Here is a 22,842-nt window from a genome sequence, read left to right as displayed (position 1 = left end):
ATTGGAAACGGTGCATTCAGTTACAGGGCTCTTGTAGATCTTTTGGAACCCGTTCCAGGACATTAGTGGACCCACGGGCCTCAGGGTAGGAAGCAGCCTTGGAGAAGTAAGTCAGGTGACTCCTGCACTGCCTTTCCTTCAGGTGTGGGTGAGCAGAATCCTGGGGTCATATTTAGGGCTCCCCCTTGTGGTTCCTTCCCACAAATGCCAAAGGCCCCCAGAAAGACAAGAGAGTCCTCTGGAGGCGGACCAAGAGGTCTGCGCCCTGACAATGATGCCCACACTCACCTTCATGGTCCCCTTTTCCTGCTATGATTCAGGAGTTTGCGGACCCCCATCACAGGACCCTCAGAAGATAACTACTTAAACCTTTGGGGAAGGTGGAGTGCTGCTGGATCCTCTAAAATTTGGATCATTTCTCAGGGAACAAGGGGCTCCTGAATGAGGGCTTTGTTGGGGAGGGGTAATTCTCACAGGAGAATCCAGGGATAGGAGGAGTGAGCAAGGTTTATGGAAGAGAGAAAGTGAGAGACAGAGAGTAGACTCTGGCAAGGAAAGGCCATCCCACCCTTGGGTACCATATTAAGCATTTGGGACTCAGTGGGAAGCCATGCTGAGATGTAATCAGATGTTCACTTACAGAGAAGCTTCTGGATTTCCCCCCAGAGAGCAAAATGGCAGATATGCAATACAGTGTGGGGAAGGTTCAAAAACTGAGAGGGACCCTGAGCTCAACTAGCAGGCCGTTCAAAACCCCAGGCAGGTGCAGGCACATGCTGGGGGCTGGGAGCTCACCCAGGTAGAGGGGGCCAGGGAGGCGGGCTGGACACTAGGAACTGCGGCCACACGTGGGCCCTTCCAGCTCAGTAGATGTTTACGAGGCACTTGCTCTGGGCCAGACTGGACCAGAGGCTGAGGACCCAAGTGAACAAGGCCCGGCCCATCCTTATGAAACTCTCAGGTGAAGGAAGGGCGACCCATGACCTGACCATCAGCACATCCACGGGGCATGTCCACAGAGGGGAGAGCAGGTGTCCTGAGCGGGGATGGAGGACGAGGGGCAGGCAGGACACAAGATCCGAGTGGAGGGTGAAGGGTGTGTTTTAGTGGAGGAGGCGGGAGAGGGGGCCCAGGAAGGAGAGAGCCCGAGCCCAGGCCTGAGGAGTGGGGGTTGGCTTGTCTGGGGAGCAGGGATGTGCAGGAGGTGGGAGATGGGGCTGAGTTTGAGCCCCTCTGTAGGGCTTGTGGCACCAGGGACCGAGGACAGAGTGTTATCACCTGGATTCACTGAAGAGCCTTGTTCTCAATGTGCTGGGCAAGGAGACTTGTGGGAGTCAATGTGTAGTTGCTTTTGTGGATAAAAAATTAATCAATTGTCAATCTAAGAAAGAAACTGAAAATTTATTCAAGCCAACCTGATGATCATAACTGGGGAGACGGTCTCTCAGGAAGTTCTGAGAACTGTTCTGAGGAGGTAAGACTGGAGGCTTTAATGTGTATCTGACTTGTGGGGAGGGGGACAAGCAATCAGCACACAGTCTGGTAAGAAGGTAACTTCACGCAGGAGGAAGAGATATCTTAGTTAATGGTTTCAGTGCTTTTCTAAGTATGGGAAGATGTGAGAAACTGGGTTCAGAAAAACTTCGCCAGGAGATATTGACCAGAGGGCTGGTTCTGCCAAGTTTTCTCAGAGCACAAAATGCCTCATCCTGATTTTCGCATTGAACCCCTTTCACGGTGGATCATAGGTGATTGCAGTGACTAATGACTTCATGCCTGTAGAACTGGGTTTGGGCAACATTCTTTATTACACAGTCCCCTCCATTTCTCTCTTATTATCCATTTTCAGCGGCATTTTTTGACTGATTTGTCCCAGGGTGCTAGGAATGCGCATTCCCTGCTCAGAGGACAAGTCTGTTGATACACCACTCAGTGTGCTGTTACTCACCCAGTCCTGGTAAACAGCAGCCAAAAGCCTCTGGACACCTGTCCTGCTGGTCTGTCAGCTCCAGGAAATGGTTTCCATTTTTTGCTCCTCTCCATGTCTAGGGTCACAAGATTATAGCCATGGATCTTATAAAGCTGAATATTATATGAGTAATTTCAAGTAGTCTGCTACTGTTGCTGCTAAGTCACTTCAGTCATGTCCAACTCTGTGAGACCCCATAGACGGCAGCCCACCAGGCTCCCCCGTCCCTGGGATTCTCCAGGCAAGAACACTGGAGTGGGTTGCCATTTCCTTCTCCAATGCATGAAAGTGAAAAGTGAAAGTGAAGTCGCTCAGTCGTATCTGACTCTTAGCGACCCCATGGACTGCAGCCCATCAGGCTCCTCTGTATATGGGATATTCCAGGCAAGAGTACTGGAGTGGGGTGCCATTGCCTTCTCGGTGGTTATGCTATATATCATTTTTATTGCACATATCTCATTTTATGTTTTTTGCTAATGACTTACTACTTGCTTTTTATTTTATATTTATTTTAGAATATGGAAATGCTGTTAGACAAAAAGCAAATTCAAGTGATTTTCTTATTTGAGTTCAAAATGGGTCTTAAAGCAGTGCAGACAACTTGCAACATCAACAACACATTTACCCCAGGAATCGCTGATATACAGTGCAGTGATGGTTCAAGAAGTTTTGCAAAGGAGACAAGAGCCTTGACGATGAGGCACATAGTGGCCGGCCATCAGAAGTTGACAATGACAGCAATATTGAAATGTTCTAATGTCACTTGCCATTTGAAGATATTGGAAAGGTGAAAAATGCCATCATGGAACAAAAAGAATTGAAGAGTCTTTTCTCTTTTCTTCACTCTCTTCTCTTCTCTTTTTCTTCTCTCTTCTTCACTGTTTCTCGGTCAGATTGTGGCATGCAACAAGTGGATTGTAGGGGAAGTGGGACGGATGTTCAAGAGGGAGGGGTCATAAGTATGTGTGTGGTAGATTCACTATTGTTGTATGGCAGGAAGCAACACAATATTGTAAAGCAATTATCTTTCAATTAAAAATAAACATTTTTTCTTAAAGTAGATTGTATATGACAGCCAGCAATGACCAGCGCAGAGGCTGGACTGAGAGGCAGCTCCAAAGTGCTTCCTAAAGCCAAACCTGCACCGAAAAGAGGTCACAGTCACTGTTTGGTGGTCTGCTGCCCGTCTGACCCACTACAGCTTTCTGAATCCTGGTGAACCCTATACATCTAAGAAGTATGCTCAGCAAATCAATGAGATGCACTCAAAACTGCAGTGCCTGCAGCTGGCATTGGTTAACAAAGAGGACCCAATTCTTCACAACAACACCCAACTACACGTCGCACAAGCAACACTTCAAAAGTTGAACAAATTGGGAACAAGTTTTGCCTCATTCGCCCTGTTCACCTGACCTCTCACCAACTGACTAACACTTCTTCAAGCATCTTTTTACAGAGAACACACTTCCATAACCAGCACGAGGCAGAAAATGCTTTCCAAGAGTTTGTTGTATCCTGAAGCACGGATTTTTATGCTATAGGAATAAATAAACTTATTTCTCATTGGCAAAAATGCATTGATTGTAATGGTTACTATTTTGATTAATAAAGATGTGTTTGAGCCTAGTTATAATGATTTAAAATTCGTGGTTTGAAACTGTGATTGTGTTTGCACCGACCTAATATGTAGGCAGTTATAACTTCTAAGGAGTTATTAAAAAAAATGTACCTTTTTGGTGGAGCAGGTATTTCTGCCCTTGGGAGGGCTGGTTTGCACACAATGCCCACTAGAGGGGAGGGAAGCTGTCAAAACCAGCAGAGAACATTTTTGTTTAAATTTTTCTTATCTTGTCTTAAATTATGGATTTTATTTCATTCCTTCTTATGATTTTCCCCAATCCAACGAAGGCCGCAGGTGCTGATCACTTGACTCATCCCAGTACAAGAGTGAGTGGCAGCAGTGGAGGTCCTTCCCTGACCCTCCCCCACCGCTAGGTTTTCCTGGCCCCTCTGGCCCTGGTGCGGCTTTGTGACTGAGAACAGGAGAGTTAAGGTACCTTCCAAACCACCAGTTACTGTAAAGGGCTGCTCATCTCAACGCAGGGGAGCACACACACATACACATGTGTGCACTGAGCATGCACGCAAGTAGGCACCTTCCTAGAGAGGCATCCAGGTGTTGTCATGGCCCCTTTAAGAGCTAAGCGACAGGATGTTGGCACTGGGGTAGGGCCCAACACCTTTTGTCACAACCCCCAGGCTCTGATCCAAGTTGGGGTGGGGAGTCAGTGGGAGGGGCTTCCGGAAACCTAGGTTTGGTGAGGGTGGAAATTGACTAGGACTCTTTTGAGCTCTAGGCAAATTTGGAGCAATTAAAGTATGTGGATTTGATTAGGGTAGTTTTAAAAAATTTCTTTTATTTCCTGTTTGTATTGAAATTGAAAAGAACATTATAAATGTGGGAAAAGGGACCTGGCTTATTTTTATGCTTGATAGCAGGGGTGGATAGGAACCCAAACTTCCAGGAAATTTTTAAGATTATATACATTGATCTAGATCATATTATGCCTGAGTCTCGGAGAAGCAGGAAGCAGCAGAAAGCAACTGACACAGAGAAACACATGTGGGTGTCACCTCACACTCAAGCAGTGCAACTCCTTTGACAGTGGAAGCAGCAGCCTCCACCTTGTACAAACCCTCTGCCCAAGAAAACTGGAAGAGACACTTTTCCTTTAATAAGGTCACCCAGTAATTTTTGACTTCCTGATCAGAAAAAAATCAAAAGGAAAAACTCCAGGCTAACATTACCTTTAAGGCTGGCAGGGCCATGCTCTTCTCCCTGCCGAGGCAGGACCTGCAGTTTTGATCACTGAGGCAGGAGGGCCACATCATTGCCCCTCTCCAACACTGCAGACAGGTGTCTTCAAGTCCCTGGAGATCTTCACCAGCTCCTTTTTTTGATTCCCCAGAGATTGGTTGGAGGTGGAAATCATCCGATTCCTTTAAGGTCCCCTCAAGGCAGCCAGTGTTCAGTACGCTAGGAAAAATTCTGGAGCCAACCTCAGGTGGGGCGGAGCACCAACTGGGGCCCAGGAATCCAGGGTCTCTCATTCAAGACTCTTGCTCAGTGGAAATTACTGAAGGCCAGAGGATTTGTTTGTTTGTTTTTAGTTGAAGGGGCAGGGTACTATATACCACCCTCCACTGGGAGAAAGGGGACACAACCTCTCATTACCCACTCCATTCCTAAGCCCATACACACACACACCCCAACTAAGCCCCCGCCCCCCAGGGGACAGATATGCTTTGGCAACGAGGCCCCTACAGAGGCCCAGGATGTGAACAGCTGCACAGAGGGCTGTGTGCTGTGGAGTCAGCACCTTAGGAGGTAGGAGGGGGCGGTGGGGAGAGAAGGAAGAAGTCTCAGGTCCTGATGGATCAGAAGAAGGAAAATGGGCAGAGGTGGTCAGGACACAGGAGAATAAAGAAAAAGACACCTAGAAAAGAGTTTAAAAAAACCCCACAAAATGTAGAATAGATGAGAGCAGCAAGAAAAAGAGGTGAAACAGTGTGGCCACCATACAAAATAGGAAGGAGACAGAGCAGCAGGAGGGAGGGGAACAGAAAAGAGAGGGAGATGCATGGGGAAGGATGTGAGGAGGGAGAGGGGAGCCAGGAAGAGGGCATCAGAGGACGTCAGAGCTCCGTGAGGATACCTCCTACAAGCAGGGGATCAGGAGTCCCCAAGCTGGTCCTCACTCCCTACAGAACCTGGCGGGCCCAGTACCCCAGGTCAGCCACGTAAACCAGCAGGTTGATGGCTGTCAGGACAGCCACAGCCAGGCGCTGGTCTCAAGCGCACATGTCATAGGTGAGGTCGTCCCTGCAGTCCCCATCCCTGGGCCTCTGGGGCTGCCTGCCGAGCTCCTCGCTGAACTGGTAGAGCGGCCAGAGGACCAGAGTGCTGACATAGAGGATGACAGAGAGTATTACGATCACAGCCTCAACAGGCGGCCTGTGTTCCCATTTACCCATGTTCAACAGGGCGGTCACTGCTGCCAGGATGAAGCAGATGGAGTGCACGGCCACGCACCACTCCAGGGCCGGCTGGTGCAGGTACAGGGAGGTGTTGCCGAGAAAGGCGAAGATGACACCGGCCGCGAAGGTCTCCAGCACCTTCAGCAGGCCTGGCACGGTGAGCACATAGCAGGTGGTATTTGTGATCTTGTAGCCATTCCACGTGCAGGCCACTTCCGTGGCATACAGCACAGATGTGAGGCAAGAGAAGGCAGTGGCGGCGACGGCCCAGTCTTGGTAAGGGCCATAAGGCAGGACTGGATGCAAGTGACGGAGTAGGTGATGGAAACCGAGAGGCAGACAAGGGCCGAGTAGCAGGCATAGGTGACGGCAAAGTTGTTCCAAAAGAAAGGAACGCGGGACTGGATCTTACATAACTCAGCGACGGAGGTGGCGAGGGTCACAGCGAAACAGAAGCCCCAGATGCACAGGGACCAGTTACCTATGGCCCCCTTTCCAACGCCCATGTCAGTCACCAGGGAGGAAGCTACGCAGGTGGAGAAGAGCTGTGGCAGGCGAAGGCAGCAGCACGTGACACACAAGGCCCCCTCTTCTGGGATGTCCACTGGGTGGACACGGTGCTGTGATGGTCAGGCAGGTCACAGGCACCAGTACGGCAGCAGTCTTCACCGAGGACCCACCAGAGAAAGAGCCAGCTCTGGAGGCGGAATGAGTCAGGTGCCTGGAAAAGGCTGTGCAGCCTGGAGTGACTAAGGCTCAGGATCTGTGGAGTTGGAACCAATGGCTCTGACCCTTGGGTAACAGCACAGTCTCTCCAGATCGATTCTCCCCACCCATCCCCCTTGACCCTGTCAGGAGACTTGTCTTATCCCAAACCTTACAGCCATGTTTAGTCTGGCCTCAAACTGTGAACACTTTTTTATCTCTTTGTGCTGTGTGCTATTATTTACGGACACACAGGGTAGGATGGCCACCATCTGCAACCACAACCCTTCCAGGCTCTGAAAACAGAAAAGGAATTTTTAAAAGTTTCTTTGGTTACAATACTTGACATGAATAGACATGAGACAATTTATCTATTTAATTCCCCTACCGTGAATATTCAGAAGTGTAGTTGCGTATCTCGTTGTTTACGCAACTAAAGCCTCCTGTGTTTGATAACAAGCTGCTTTCAGAGCCCAGTGGGCTGTGGTGTCATGTACAGTAGATGCACCGGGTCACCTGTCTGGAGGTGAAAAATTCTGAATTCTGGAGCATATCTGACCCCAACGGTTTCAGAAAAACATCTGTGGAATGTACTACTTATCCCATTTTACTGATGAGAAAACTAAGGCTGGGAATCAAGTGCCTTCCCTAAGGTGGCATGACTGGCAAGTGGAAACTCCGTATGAAACTACCAAAGTCGTGGGCTTGAACCCCTGGCTTTACAACCCAAGGCCCTGGTGACGCTTGCGTGGTCCATGGGTGGGAGCCCAGGACCAAAGCTCAGGGCTCTGGGACCCAGGACACCCCTTCAGGGCCACAGTTTCCTTCCATGGCAACCTGAAGACACACGTGTCCCGGCCTCTCCTCCCTGCAGCTGTCACCAGAAGGAGCTGCCATCTGAGGGACACAGCCCCACCCAGAGGAGGGCAGCTGCAGGGGTGAACGGGGAGGAGCCATGGGGTGAGAGCAAGGCCGTGGGGATGAGATGACATGGGAAGTAGGGACTGTTCTGAACCCCCTCCCCCAATTTTGCCTTCACATGTGACTGTTTCCCATCGGGACAGGGGTCCCCAACCCAGCATGACTCCAAGGTGGAGCGTCATGGGGGAGCCACAGAATAAGTTAGCATAACGTCTGTCTCTAGCTCCAAAGCTGCCATCCAGGTGTGAGTCTGAAAGAATCTAGGAGTAGTCTTATCTGAGTGAGGATTTTCTTGGCCTGGGAGACTGCTTAGCATCTTCCAAGCTGGGAAGAAAGGATTGGAAATGAACAAGGATGCTGTGTCTGATGCTGATGGGGAGACTTTCAGGGCATCTCAGGGAGGGGGTGGGGATGGATGGATGATCGGCCACCTTTAAGGGAAGGAGCTGAAAGGGGAGGCACCTGCTGGACCCCCAAGAAGGGACATGTTGAGGATGCATCTGGGACTGGGGCTGGGGTGAGGGGTGGGGATAGAGTGGAGATGCGCAGACCCAGGGGGGCGATTCCAGGGTCCCAGTGGCTCCGGGGCAGCCCAGGAGGGGTCTTCTGACCCAGAAGGGATGCAGGCATGGAGCCAATTTGAAACAGGGCTTCAGGGCTGTGACAGGGACACGTGGCCAGAGTGGCAGGGACCCTGGAGACCATGGAATTGCCCAGGTCACCTGCCCAAGACAGTCCCGCCAGCCAGGGCTGCAGTCCTGCTCACACAGGGGCTCCTCCAGGGTCCAGTGTGTGGGAAGTGAGGCCTCTCCCAGCCCGCCCCCTCCTCAGGGACAGCTGCCCTGTTTCCAAGGGACTATCTGCTGAGAGGCCCCCAGGGCGGAAGGGCCAGGACCCTGAGCCCCAGCCAGCTTCCTGCCATCAGGGGATTATTATATCACCTTTGCTGATAACAAACCCTGGGACAAGCTGAGGTGGAAAGAGAAACACAGAGCAAACCTGAGACCCTCCCTGGACTCACAAAGCTCCTTGAGCCCCAATTGCCAGTGGAGCCCTGTCATCACACAGCATCTTGCTTTTCCACCAGCCCCTGACAGGTGCAGCTGGTCCTCTCCAGGGGCTCCTCTTCTGGAAACTCATTTTGGTTTCCTAGGGCAACTGAGTAGGTTAGCACAAGTTTGGAGGCTTAGCAGAACAAAATTGTATTTTCTCACAGTTCTGGAGGTCAGAAATTTGAAATCAAGGTCAGCAGAGCTTTACTGTCTCTGATCTTCCAGGGGAGGGTCCATCCTTGGCTCCTTTAGCTTCTGGAGGTCCCTTTGCTTTGGGGGCATCTCTGCCTCCACCTCCACGTGCTCCTCTTCTCTCAACCCTGTGTGTGTAAATTCTCTGTCCTTTATCTTATAAAGACGCCAGTGGAGCCTCAGGAGCAGCGGACAGGGCCCACTGTGGACGGACTGAACTCCAGAGACATAGGTTGGGTTTTAGCTGTAAGTGATGAGGCCTCACTGACATTCTGTAAGGAAGGGCTGATCCATCAGAGGCCCACTCTGGCATTAAAACTCTGGTTGTAGGAGAAAAACGGAATCAAGTCCACCGAGAAGCTGGGCGGCCAGTTTGGAGGTTGATTATACAGTCCACGTATGGGATGGTGGGCCTTGAGGGAAGACACTTCAGGGGTGGAGGGCAGGGGCAGATTTATGAAATATTTGGGAACAAATATTAACTGGTCTTGATGAGGGGAGGGACCACAATTACTGACACTTGATGCCCCAGGGGCAGTTGTAACCTCACCTCCCCCTTCTGCCCCCTTGACATCTTGGGCTCCATCACAGGTGCTCCCCGTGCCCCGCCCCTCTCTCTGTGCACCCCCCACTGAGAGCTCTGGGAAGGGAGGCTAAGAAAGGGGGAACCAGCCAGAGCTCAGGGAGGTGGCCTGGGCTCCTGCATCTGCGTCTCCTTGAGGCCCCTCCAGATACACATGCTCATCTCTCACCTGCACCTGAGGCCCGGCTCGTGTGCTTCTAGAGGGATGAAATTTATTAAGAAATGGATCTCTGCCCGCAGCTCACCTGAGTCAGGAAACCTTGTCTGGAGTGATGGTCCTCCTGAGGCTCAGCCTCTCTCCTTCTGTCTGTCCCTCCCCCTCCTCCTCGTCTCCCATTGTCTGAGTGTCTCAGGTCCACTTAGACCATCTCTTCCCTGTGCACCTTCTCGTCCTCATCCAGGCCGATAGCTTTAAGATTTCACTCAGTCGACAAATGATGTTGTGTACAGGGTGTGTGCCGAGCACTGTTCTAGGCACTGCACAGAGAGTAGAGAAAAGAACTAGTAATTCTGCCTTCATGGAGCTTACACTGTAGTACAGGAGATGGAGAGTGTGCAAACCAATATGTATCAGGTCTTTATCTCCCTGATAAAAGGAAAACAGGTGAAGAGAGACTTATTGGAGTTGAAGGGGGGGGGGGGTGATTGGTGGGCAAAACTGCTATTTTATTAATAGGTAGGTAGAAGTCAGGATGCTTTATCGATTTGACACTTGAGAAGATACTGAGTGAAGTGAACACGCCATATAATGACAACTCCCCAGTTCCTGCCTCTGGAGCTGATGTCTATTAAGACCCAGAATTGTGCCTAACTGCTTTCTGATCTCTCCCTCTGAATGTCTGAGGACACCTCACATCCACCAAGTCCAATCCCACCACTGGAACACCCCGCCCCCCCACACACTGATCCTTCCTCGTCTTTCCCATATCAGTCGATGGCACCACCTTCACAGATGCTCCTCACAAAATACTCCTGAACCCACCCACTCCTCTTCATCTCTAGAGCCACCTGGTCCAGATACATCCATCCCCTCACCCAGAGGCCTGCCATAAGCTTCTATTTTCATTCTTTTCTTCAGTGTCTGCTTTGGAGTAATTGCAATGCAAATTAAAACCCAGTGGAGTAAATTCAAATGAAGGTGCCTTGAAAGCTTCTGTTTGCTCCCTTAGTAGGAAACACAAATTCCAAAAGATCAAGCCAGAGCCTTCCGAGCTCAGACCCCTTTCTACCTCTCCTGCCTCCTCACCTCCCTCCCTCCAGCCACTGAGAACTTCACCCAGTTCCTCTGGGCCATCTCAGGACCCTTCCCCTGACATATCCACACACCTCTCAATCCTGAACTGAGACCAGAGCTCAGTCTGGCACATGGTAGAACCATGTTCAGTCAATGCTACTCTAAGCCTTAGAGATTCCTGCACCCAGACTTGGTAAGGTCAATGCATACACGCATTCGTGGATGAAAAATGAGTCAGTAGTCAACCTAAAAAAGAAATGGAAATTTTATTGAAGCCAACTTGAGGATTCTAACTGGGGAGACAGTCTCTCAGGAAGCTCTGAAAACCATAATAAGGAAGTGGGGGAGACAGTGTGTATATGACTTGGGGGACATGCCACCAGTACACAGCTTGATAGAAGGTTACTTCACCCATGAGGAAGAGATATCTTGGTTAATGTTTCTGGTGCTTTCTAAGTATGGGAAGATGCAAGGAACTGGGTTCATTGAAAGTCTCCTTAAATTGTCTAAGTATCTAAGGGTCGGTTCTGCCAGTTTTCCCAGAGCACAAACCACCTGATCCTGACCTTTTCCATGACTTCCTTTCGGGGTGGACTGTAGGTCAGGGACTGCAGTGGCTAGTGACTTGGTGCTGGTAAAACTGTGCAGCGGGCAACGTTTTTTATCACACAATCCCCTCCATTTCCATCTTAATTTCAACCAAGATTTGGGGGAATTTTGCCCATGTTGGCCCCGGGCTTTAGGAGTGCTCATTCCCGGGTTGGACAAGGATAACTGACACACCACTCAGGGTGCAAGTGCTCATCTGGTCTTGGTGACAGTAGCCAAATCCTCAGGATCACGTGTCCTGCTAGTCTTGTCAGCTCCAAGAAATATCTCCCTCTTCTTGTTTCCTCTCACATCTAGAGTCACACTGCTGCAATACAATCTGATGGAACTGTGTATGAGGTCAAGTGTTTCAAGTCACCTGGTCATCATCATTTTTGTCTAGGCGCAGTGTTACATTTGTTAATGCAAGGAACAGTACTCTTGTAAAATGGCAGAATAGGAGCAATATATTAATAGCTACTGACATTGATAAGGTCATAAGCAGGTGGTGTTATAAAAGTTACATGGCTGGTGTAGAAGAACCGAACTGGTCCTGAAGGTTCAGACATCTCTGCTCTTAGGAGGGCTGGTTAACACACACTGCAGATGTGCCCTAGAGGGGAGGGAGGAGGCCCAGGTGGGCAGATAAATTTTTTATGTTGATATGCTTTTTGTCTTGCCTTAAAATATGAGTTTTATTACATTGTTCCCTAAGATTCACCTCCTGGGAGTCCTCCCCATCCACCCCATCCGCGCCCGGGTGAAGAACTCACGCTTCATCCCAGTAAGGAGCGAGGGGCAGCAGCGGGGGGCCTTCCCCTCCCCTCCCCCACAGCTCTGCTGGCCTGGGGCCCCTCTGGGCCTGGTGACACCAGGATGCTGGGCTCTGAGGCTGATGGCTGAGAGCAGGAGAAGAACAAGGATTGTGGTGTCCTCCTGGCCATCAGTTATCGTAAAGGTTCCTGGTCTCAATGCATGTGTGAGCACAGACATACAAGCACACACACAGGCAAACACACACACTGGGCGTGCACGCAGGCATGCACCCTTATGCACACTTATTCGGGGTCTGGTCCTTCAAGAGGTAAGCAGACAGAGGGCTAGTGTTGGGGGCACAGCTGCTAGTTGTCTTGGGCTGGACCGTGCCCCTAGGTTCTCAGGAAAGGTGGGAGTAGGGAGACATTGGGAAGGGCTCTCAGAGATGGGGGTTTGGGTGAGAATAAAAATCTGCTCCGTTTTTCTGAGTTCTAAGAAAATTTGGGGCAATTAGGGTACGTTGATTTGTGCTTTCTTCTTTTATATTTGTGTTGAGGTTTAAAGAAGAACATTATAGATTTGGGAGAAAGGACAGGCTTCTCTCTATGAACAGCGGGGTTTGATGGTATCCAGAAATTCCAGAGAATTAAAAAATACATGTATATTTACATTTATTTAGATCATGTGACAGGTGGGTCCCAGAGAAGCAGGAAGCAACAGCAGAAAGCAGCTGGCACATAGAGACACACGTGTGTACAGCACACACTCAAGAAATGCAGGTTCTTCAACAGTAGCAGCTGCAAGACTCATCCACCCAACACCACCCCCCAGACAAACACTTGGAAAGAAACCTTCCATACAAAATATAGTCTCCCCATAATTTTTTGCCTTTGAGGCAATAAAAAGGAAAAGAAAATATCCCAGACTAACATTACCTTAAGGTTAGCAGGGCCATGCTCTTCTCCCTGCAGAGGCAGAATGAGCTGTTTTGTCACTGAGGCAGGAGGGCCGCATCGCTGCCCCTCAACAGCCCTGCAGACAAGTGTCTTCAAGTCTCTGTGCTTCTTCACCAGCTCTTTATTGATTCCCCAGAGAGTAGCTGGGATGGACAGTATCTACCCCTGGCTTCCTCTAAGATGACCTCTAGGTAGCAGTTGTTTAGTGAGTCTGAAAATATCTGGAGCCAATCTCAGATGGGGCTGGAGCACCCGAACTGGAGCACCACGTGGGTCCCAGGGCCCAGGGTCTCTGCTTCAAGACTCCTGCCACTGAAAATTATAGACCTCCAGAGATTTTAGTTGACGTTAAAGGGCAAGTGCCCTGTACACTCCCCTCCCATGGGAGATGGGGGGCTGAATCACACAGAGGGCTGTGTGCTGTGCAGTCAGCACCTTAGGAGGTGGGAGGGGGTGGTGGGCATGGAAGGGAGGAGGATCAGAAGGAGGAAGATGGGGAGAGGTGGTCAGGATACATGCTGTTGCGATTGTTCGGTCACTAAGTCGTGTCTGACTCTGTGACCCCATGCGGCACACCAGGCTTCCCTGTCCTTCACTGTCTCCTGAGGTTTGCTCAGACTCATGTCCATTGAGTGGATGATGCCATCCAACCATCTCTTCCTCTGCCGTGCCCTTCTCTTCTTGCTCTCTATCTTTCCCATCATCAGGGTTTTTTTCCAATGAGTCAGCTCTTCACATCAAGTGGACAAAGTATTGACCCTTCAGCATCAGTCCTTCCACTGAATATCTAGGGTTTTTTCCTTTAGGTGATGAGGGGGAAAAAAAAAAAGGATGACCAGAAGAGGGGGAAAAAGCAGAAAATATAGGAAAGGTGAGAGAGAAGAGAAGGCAGCTAACAAGGTAAACAGAGAGACAGAGCAGAAGGAGGGAAGGGAATGAAAGGTGATGGAGATGAATGGGGAAGAGTGTGAGAGGGGAGAGAGGGAACCAGGAAGAGAACATTAGAGCTCAGTGAGGAACCTGCAGATGAGAAGAGAAATTGGGAGCCCCGGGGCCCATCCTTGGTCCCTATAAAGCCTCCGAGGCCACGTACAGCAGGTCAGCCAAGTAAATCAGCAGGCTAGTGGCTGTCCAACACTCATTCCAGACACAGAGGGAGCAGGTGGGGTTTTTTTCCCCTCTTTTTTATCATGGCAGCTCACATCACTGGACCACAGAGGCAGCCCACCCAACTTCTCATGAAAGGGGCAGAGTGGCCAGAGATCGGAGCTCTGGTACAGAGGAGGATGGAGACATGGTCTGCTTTTACAGTAAAGGACAGTACACAGGTGTCCGTGTTTCATTGTCATCTTCGAGCACCAGGGTGGACATCATCCCCAGGGAAATGCAGACGGAGCACAGTTTCGTTTCTCTCACCGTGGCAGACGTGTACTGGAAACGGCTGTTGCAGTTGATAATGGTGCTGAAAATCAAAGTCAACATGACATAAGCAGGAAGACCTACAGGCTCCCAAGCACGCCCGGACCAGCAGGCACAAAGCAGGGAGTGTCGCCAGCCAGGGCGCAGGTCCAGGCCTGATGCAGGAGAAGGCAGTGGCGGTGATGGCCTGGCTCCGGGTGTGGCTCTGAGGCAAGAACTGAACATACTGGTGGTGAAAATGATGGAGACAAAGAGACAGAATAGGGTGAAATAGAAGGCACAGTGGTAGAGAACGTCATAGCAGGACAAGGGGAAGTGGGATTGGCGCCCACACAGCTCCACCATGAAGACGGTGAGGGTCTCACCGGAGCAGAAGCATCGCAGGAACACAGACCAGTTACCTGCGCACTCACTCCAGTGTCCATGCAGCAAGGAGGGCAGGCAGGCGGAGAGCAGCTGCCCCAGGTGCAGGAGGAAGCCCAGGGCCCCGGAGCCCAGGCCTGAGGACGTTCCCATGGTGATGGTCAGGCAGGTCACCCGCACTGGTGGTGTGACCTTACTGGTTTTAAAACCAAAAGCTTGTGAATAATTAAAAAACAGCTCCGGGTTTTGACGGACTGGTTCAGTTTCACTCTGCTTGTTGAGTTCTCCTTCTGTCTTTGTTTTTCCAGAAAGATACGACCACCAATCCTAACAATGTAAGGACCACACTCACGGTCTCACTCCAGCAAGATGGTTTCTGGTTCCTGGTTACTGTCAAGTCTTCAAAAAACAGAAGTGATCACACCCGCAGTATGCAGCCTGCAGCCATTTCTTGCTCCCCTCCGTGTAAGTTCCCCTGGCTGAGCCTTGCCGTGTTGGGAGGTGATTCTTCTGAGTAGTAAAAAACCTTCTCCCCTGGTGGCCGGTTCCTTAACATAAAGCTGCTTTTCTTCTACCCAACACTTGTCTCTCTGTATTGGCTTCTTTTTCTTTTTAATGTAAATTTATTTATTTTAATTGGAGGCTAATTACTTTACAATGTTGTACTGGTTTTGCTATACATTGACATGGGGTGGATTCATGTCAATGCATTGGCTTCTTAAGCAACGCACAGTCGAGACTAGCTGGGGGACAAGGCTGTGCATCCAGGCAGGAGTCAGGTCCCCAAGGCTCAGCCCCTCCACCTCCTTCTGGGGCGAGGAGCGGGGTGAGGCTGAGAAGGTTGGGGAGGATCTATAGGTATCTTCAAGCAGAAGCAGAACTTGCTGGTTTCAGGAACTTGCCTGTCCCTCCCCACTCCTCGCTCGCAGCCTGCTTTTGCTTTCTGTTGAGAGATGGAAACTGGCCTCTGAAGGAGAAGCCGTGCTCTTGACCTAGTGAGTAGAGAGCTGTGCACCCGGGGATCCCCCCATTCCCATTTGGGAATAATCTTTGCCCTTTGGGACTTCGGGGTCAACTTGGACACTGCAGGAGTGGGACGTGGCTTGCTTGGGATTCTGTATGAGTCTCTCCCTGAGGCAGAATTGCTTTGTTTGAATTCTGTTCTGGGGGAGCAAGCGAAGTGCCTTCCAGAACTTCACAGAGAAGCATCTTGGCAGGTTGGCAAAACTAGACTATGACCCTGTAACCAAGAAAAATGTGTTTTTTAAATTATAAGCCAGGCTGCCCATGTATGTTTTCCATTCTGAAGAATGGTGGCCCCTGAATATGTCTCTAAATTCCTCCGCTGTTTTGCAGTTGCAACTGACTTGACCATGATCTGGTAAATGGGAGGAAATTCCATGTGCAGGCCTCCTGTCTCTTATACTAAGGATTCTTCCAACAAGGTCCCTAAATTAATGGTACAAGAGGCTGGGGCTGCCCCGGGGTCTTTCCCCGCACTCCCCCCCTCCCACCTGTCCCTGGAAGGAGGAGCTCTAGTTTGGGGGCAGGGCAGAGCCTGAGTGTTCCCCAGCAGGAGGAAGAAAGGGGATCTGAAGTAGTCTCTCCCTTGAAGACCCCACAGGCACTGAGTTTGCCTGCAGCGTGTCTCCTATCAGGGAGAGGCAAGGTGGGGATGGATTCTCACTAAGACGACGCCCTGCAGGAGGTTTGCGGACAGCCAATAGGCTATTGTTGTTCTTATACTCTGTTTTCCACCTCAGACCTGCTAAACCGCTCACCTGCCAGCCTTCTACATGGAGATGATCCACAAAAATAGAGGAAATGTTCATTAGGATTTTTTTAAGGCATTACCCAACATGGGCTGCTGCGCAGGTTTGGGCGATAATTTTGTGAAGACCTGATGAGGGGTCATTCGTCCCTCCACACCCTCCCTGGGACGCCCTGGAAGCTTCCACATCAGCATCAGACACAGCATCGTTGTTCATTTCCAATCCCTTCTTCCCTGGCTTGGAAGCAGCTAACCAGTTTCCCAGGCCAGGTAAATCCTCACTCAGGTAGGACTCCTAGATCTTTCCAGACTCCCACCTGGATGGTAGCTTTGGAGCTTAAGAGAGAGACATGATGTAAATTTATTCTGGGGTTCCCCCATGACACTACACCTTGGAGTCATGCAGGGTTGGGGTCTCCCTTCCCAAAGGGGAACAGTCACATGCTGAGGCAAACTGGGGGAGGGGACTCACAACAGTCCCTACTCTCCATGTCATCCTGTCCCCACGGCCTTGCTCTCACCCCGTGGCTCCTCCCTGTTCAGGTGAAACTTTGTTACCAAACAGCTTTCTAAGAAATCTTTTTCAGTTCTGAGTATAATGAAGGTTTGTGGTTGTAGGAAACGACCAGAGTGCCCTGGTCTCTGTAGATAACGGCACAAAGCGAGAAAAAATGTGCATGGCTTTGTGGCCACACCCAACCCATGTGTGAGATGAGACGAGCCCCCTGAGAAGGCCAAGGCTGGTGGGCGGGGAGAGAAACTGCAGAGCAGCTGTGCTGTTCCCAGGTCTCTGAGTCACTGGTTCACACTCCATGGATCCTGAGCCTCAGTCCTCACAGGGCCCTGAGCCTCCTCTAGGCATCTAACTCAGTCCACCTCTGCAGCTGGATCATTCTCTGGGTGGTCCCCAGTGAAGATCACTACCTTATCAGTGTCTGAGAGCTGCCTGACCGTCATAACACCAATCTACTAGGCTGACATCCCCAGACCTTGGACACCACGTTCCACTTCCTCCGCCTGCTGCAACTGTTCTCCACCAGTGTGGCCTTCTCGCTGGGGACCAGCATGGGCATTGGGAAGCAGGGGCCATGGGTAACTGGCCCGTGGCCACCTGGTGCTTTTCCTTGGCCCTGACTTTCATCATCTCCATGGTTGAGTTACGTAAGCTCCGGTCCCGGCTTGCTGTTTCTGGTACCACCTCCTCGACACCTACACCTACTACGCCGCCCTCCTCTGCCTCTCAGCCTGCACCGTCTACTCCATCGCCTGCGCCCAATTCCTGCCTTGTGTCCCTTATCAGGACCGGCTGTCTCTGCTGCTGCTTTTTCCTGTCTCGCATCCCTGCTGTGTATAACAGATGTGGCCTGGACGTGGGTCCCCTATGTGTTCAAGGAGATTCCCAGCTCCATTCACACTGTGCCAGGCCTGCGGAAGGTGCTGGAGACCTTCGTGGCCTGTATCATCTTCGCCTTTCTCAGCAACACCTCCCTGTCCCTGCACCAGCCGGCCCTGGAGTGGCCGTTACTCCATCTGCTTCATCCCAGCAGCCGTGGCCAGGCTGCAGAAGCTGGATGATGGGAGGACATATGCTCACCTCCTCCCCACCTTCCAGGCTGTGGTGACCCTACTCTGTCCTTTCCTACATTAGCGCTCTCGTCCTCTGGCTGCTCTGTCAGTTCAGTGAGGAGTCTGGTGGGCATGCTCATTGGTCCAGAGATGAGGACTGCACTGATGGCCTCCCCTACAGTCTGCATGCACTCCTGAGGCCAGCGACGGGCTGTGGCCATCCTGAAAGCCGTCAGCCTGCTGATTTTACGTGGCTGAGCTGCTGTACTGGGCCCGCCAGCTCTCTGTAGGGACTGAGGATATCTCCAGGGCTCCAGACTCTGTTTGGTCCCATTCCGTATCTTCACAGAGTTTGGATTCCTCTGATGCCCTCTTCCTGGCTCCCGCTCTCCCTCCTCACATCCTTCCCCTTTCATCTCACTCTCCTTTCTGTTTCCTTCCCTCCTTCTGCTCTGTCTCTTCCTGGTTTCTTTGGTTGTCCATATCCTCTTTTGTCTCTTTCTCATCTTTTCTGCATTTTCTGCTTTTTGCCCCTTCTCTGGTCATCCTTGGTTTCTCATCTCCTGTGTCCTGACCACCTCTTCCTATTTTCCTTCTTCTGATCCATCAGGACCTGAGACTCCTTCCTCCTCTGCCCACTGCCCCCTCCCACCTCCTGAGGTGCTGACCCCACAGCACACAGCCCTCTGTGCAGCTGTTCACACCCTGGGCCTCTGGAGGGGCCTCATTGCCAAAGTGTGTCTGTCTCCTGGTGGTGCCATAGTTGTATATGTATTTGCGGGTGGGGGTGGGTAGCTAGTCATTGGGCCCCGTTTCTCCAGTGGAGGGGAAATATAGGCTACATCCCCATTATGTTGAAAAAATTCGCTGGAGGTCAATAATTTCCAGTGGGCGAGAGTCTTGAAGCAGAGACCCTGGATCCCGGGGCCCCACCTGGTGCTAAGCCCCACCTAAGTTTGGCTCCAGGATTTTTGCAGGCTCACTGAACACCCACTGCGTAGAGGGCATCTTAGACGAAGTCAGGGGTGAATGCCTTCAATCCCAGCTACTGTCTGGGGAATTTATAAAAAGGAGCTGAGAGAACTGTATGGTCGTGAAGACACCTGTCTGCAGTGCTTGTGAGGGGCAGCGATGTGGCCTGCTTGCCTCAGTGATAAAACAGCATTTGATCACTGCAGGGACAAGGGCATGGCCACTACCAGCCTGACAGTGAAGTCAGCCTCAGTGTTTTATTTACTTATTTATTTTTACGATCTTCTGTTCAGGAGAGCAAAAATTACTGAGTGACCCTGTTTTGGGATCTCTTTGATTAAAGACATTTTTTACATTGGTTTCTTTTTGTAAGGTGTTTTTTTATTGTAAAAGTCACATAGCATAAGAGGTGTGACTTTACCATGTTTAACTGTCCAGTCCAGTGGCACCAAGTGCACTCACTGTGCCACCCTCACAATCATCTCTCTTTTCACCTTCTTAAAGTGAAACTCTCCCCCTTAAGCACTAACTCCCATCCGCCTCCTGCTCCTGGCATCTACCAGTACACTTTCTGACTCTAGGAATTTGACTCTTCCAGGTACCACGTATGAGTGGAATAAAATAGTATTTGTCTGCACCTATTGTATACTGGAAGGCATTTTTAAAGTTAATACATGTGAGTGACTTTGTTCTTAAAGAGGAAGTTTCTTTTCAAATTTTCTCGGGCAGGTGTTCGGGCATGGGATAGGGGTTGCTGATCTCACTGTCCGAGGAAGTACATTGCCTGAGTGTGAGAGGACACACTCATATGTGTGTTTCTGTGTGCCATTGCTTTCTGTTGCTGCTTCTTGATTCTCTGGGACTCAGACACAATGTAATCTAATCAACGTACATAATTTTTAAAAAATTTCTGGGGCTTCTGGTTCCTATTAGTCCCGGCTGTCAATCATAGAGAAGACGGTTCAACATTCTCCACATTGATAATGTCCTTTTCAATCTCAAATCAAAGATGAGAGAAAAGAAACAAACAAACAAAAACCCAAAACAAAGTCCACATATTCTAATTGCCCCAATTTGCCTAGAGCTCAGGAGAGTCCTAGACAATTTCCACCCTCACCCAAACCTAGGTTTTGGGAGCCCCTTCTGCTGACCCCAGTCACACCTGAACCAGAGCCTGGGGGTGCAGCCCAGCCTATGATGCAAGATGTTGGGCCCACCCCAATGCCGGCCTCACAGGATGCTGCAGCCTGCTGCACAGAATGCGCAGGCCAGGACAGCACCTGGCTGCCTCTCTGGAAAGGTGTGCACTTGTCTGCAAGCTCAGTGCACACGTGTGTGTCCATGTGCACATGCCCACTGCTCCCCTGCATTCAGACCAGCAGCTCTTTACACACTGGATGCTGCTGCAGGCCCTGCAGAACGAATGCTGATCTGTCTTTGTGTCTGTGTATCACCAGTTCTTGTGTGTCCAGGCCCTACTTATGGAGCAAGTCCAGGATTTATCTGGCCTTTTCTTTCTTAGTGAGGGTCAGGCCCAGTCTCTCCCTGAGTCACACAGATGATGGGATTGTCCTCAAACATGGCGATGAGTTCATGGCCTCAGTGGTTTCCCTCTATGGAGATGTCCCTCACACAAAACTAAGGATTTTTAGGATTAAATGGGACAAAACATGACTCAGTGATTGTCAAAAATTTACAAAAAGGCTAAAGGGATGGAATGTATCCCAGTCGGTAGTTCCAGGCTACAGTCTGAGCTGTAAGCACTTGTTATATTCATTTAAGTAACAATTGCCATAGGCCAACAGGGTAGTTATGGACATAAAATTTTAAGAGGTGTCACACACAGCACTCACTACAGGTCAAGCCCTGCTCCGGATTCATTTGTTCCTCCCAGAAACCCATGAACTATGCACAAAGTACCCCATTTTTACAAGCACCTAGAGGGTAACGAGCCCAAGATCACACAAGTAGGAACTGGCAGAGCTGGGTTTTGAACCCAGTCACGTGGGTGAAGGACCTTGAACTTTGATTGGCATTGATTTGTACCATATATTCCGGAAAGATAAAGCAGCCCATAGTTTTTGAACACCAACAGTTTAAGGTGTCTTATTACCTCTGTTTCATTCCATCTTCAGAGATACTATTACTGTCATCCCCAGTTAACAGGTGATGAAACTGACGCACAGAGAGCACGTTATGTTTTTAGCTCAGAGCCACACAGTTACTCCCTGACAGAGTCTGGATTTGAACACGGATCTGTCTCCCCCAGAGTTCAGCAGCTAAAAGAACCTCAGGAAATGCTGAGCCCCTTCCCTCTTCTCTCAGATCCAGGAACCAACCACATAGACAAGGGTCACATGGCTCAGCCATCTGCACTGGCACCCAAGGGAGATAACCAGGGCCTGAGACCGCAGGAGGGGATGGCCCCAACTCTCCCCACTCAGAGGAGCACTGGGGAAAGGCAATCCCTGATGTTTCCAAGAAGCTGGTCTAGGAACACAGAATGGAAACATCTATGTCCCAGGCTCTGTTCTGGATATGGCTCAGGCCACAGTCTGGAGGGCATCAGCTGGAGTCATCGTGTGCAGAGGAGCCTCTGGCCGCTGCCCCAGGAGACAGGGAGCCCAGGCCAGGCAGGGAGCAAGGGAAGGGCTTGAGGCTTTGGCACCACAGGAGGCGGCTTCTCCATCAACTGTGTGTGCTAAAGAGCAAGGGGAGGCCCTGGATACTAGGTAGGTTGGTTTGGGAGCCACAGCTCCCCTTTCCCATCCAAGCTGATTGGATAGCATCACCGACGCAATGGACATGAACTTGAGCAAGCTCTGGGAGTTGGTGATGGACAGGAAAACCTGGAGTGCTGCAGTCCATGGGGTCGGAAAGAGTCTGACCCTTGAACCCAAAGCGCCTCCCTTCTCTCTGCCTTTGGAGACAGGCCTGTGTGGGCATCTCTCAGCTCCTCCCCCAGCCTGTCTGCTTTGGAGTCAGAGCAGATGTGACTGTGAATCCAGTCGCAGACCCCAGATCTGCCTCTCTCTTCACTCTGGGCTTCTGTTTCATCTTCCCCTGCTATGGTCAGCTCTCTATATGCCCAGCAGGAAGGAATTTGCTTTTCCTAAAGGAAACACAAGCTGCCTAAATAAGGCAAGAGCATTCTGGCTGCTGAGCTGGACTCAGAAGAAGTGGAAAGTCAAGAATGTGTAGAAACAAGGGAGTCGGGGAGACCTCAGATGTGGGGGCACCTGGAGGCAGTTTGTGTTTTTGACAAGAATCACTGGAGAGCTGGACCCCTGGGCAGTGACTGAGGAAACTCAGGTTATGAGAGAGAAACATGGTCCCCACCAAGCAGAGGTCGTGGGGAAGGAGGGTCTGTGTAATCAGGAAGGATGTGACCAATCAACAGGGCCCAGCAGCCAAGAGGGAACAAGCAGAGAGGGTGGCCAGAGGGGAGGGAGCCGGTGCCATCTCCACCTCTGAGTCTGAAGGACTGTTAAGTCCAGGCGCCCCGGGAAGAGGGGGGTTGGGAGGGACCGGGGTCTCTGGCACCCCTCCCCCATCTAGCAGATGAGGAAACTGACTCAGCAGCAGTGAGTGCCCTCCTCAGGGGGACGGGGCAGGTTTGTGCAGAACGATGGTGGACGGGACAGAATCCCAGCCTGGAGGATGCTGCTGCCACACTTGTCACAAGCAGTGTGGGGCCGTGAACGGACAGCTGGTCTGAGGACAGAGCACCTGGTCCTGACTGTGACTCTGCCACACA

At 50.7% G+C, this 22,842-nt stretch overlaps 1 pseudogene; it reads right to left on the bottom strand.

Annotated features, from left to right (window-relative positions):
* Positions 1-1,382: 1,382 nt before the first annotated feature.
* On the bottom strand, positions 1,383-6,630 carry LOC101102268 (myeloid-associated differentiation marker-like; annotated as a pseudogene).
* Between the last annotated feature and the right edge of the window lie 16,212 nt (positions 6,631-22,842).

Source organism: Ovis aries, chromosome 18, assembly GCF_016772045.2.
Source record: "Ovis aries strain OAR_USU_Benz2616 breed Rambouillet chromosome 18, ARS-UI_Ramb_v3.0, whole genome shotgun sequence".
Lineage (NCBI taxonomy): Eukaryota > Metazoa > Chordata > Mammalia > Artiodactyla > Bovidae > Ovis > Ovis aries.
Note: the sequence above shows the minus strand (reverse complement) of the source record. Positions and strands in the feature narration are given on the sequence as shown.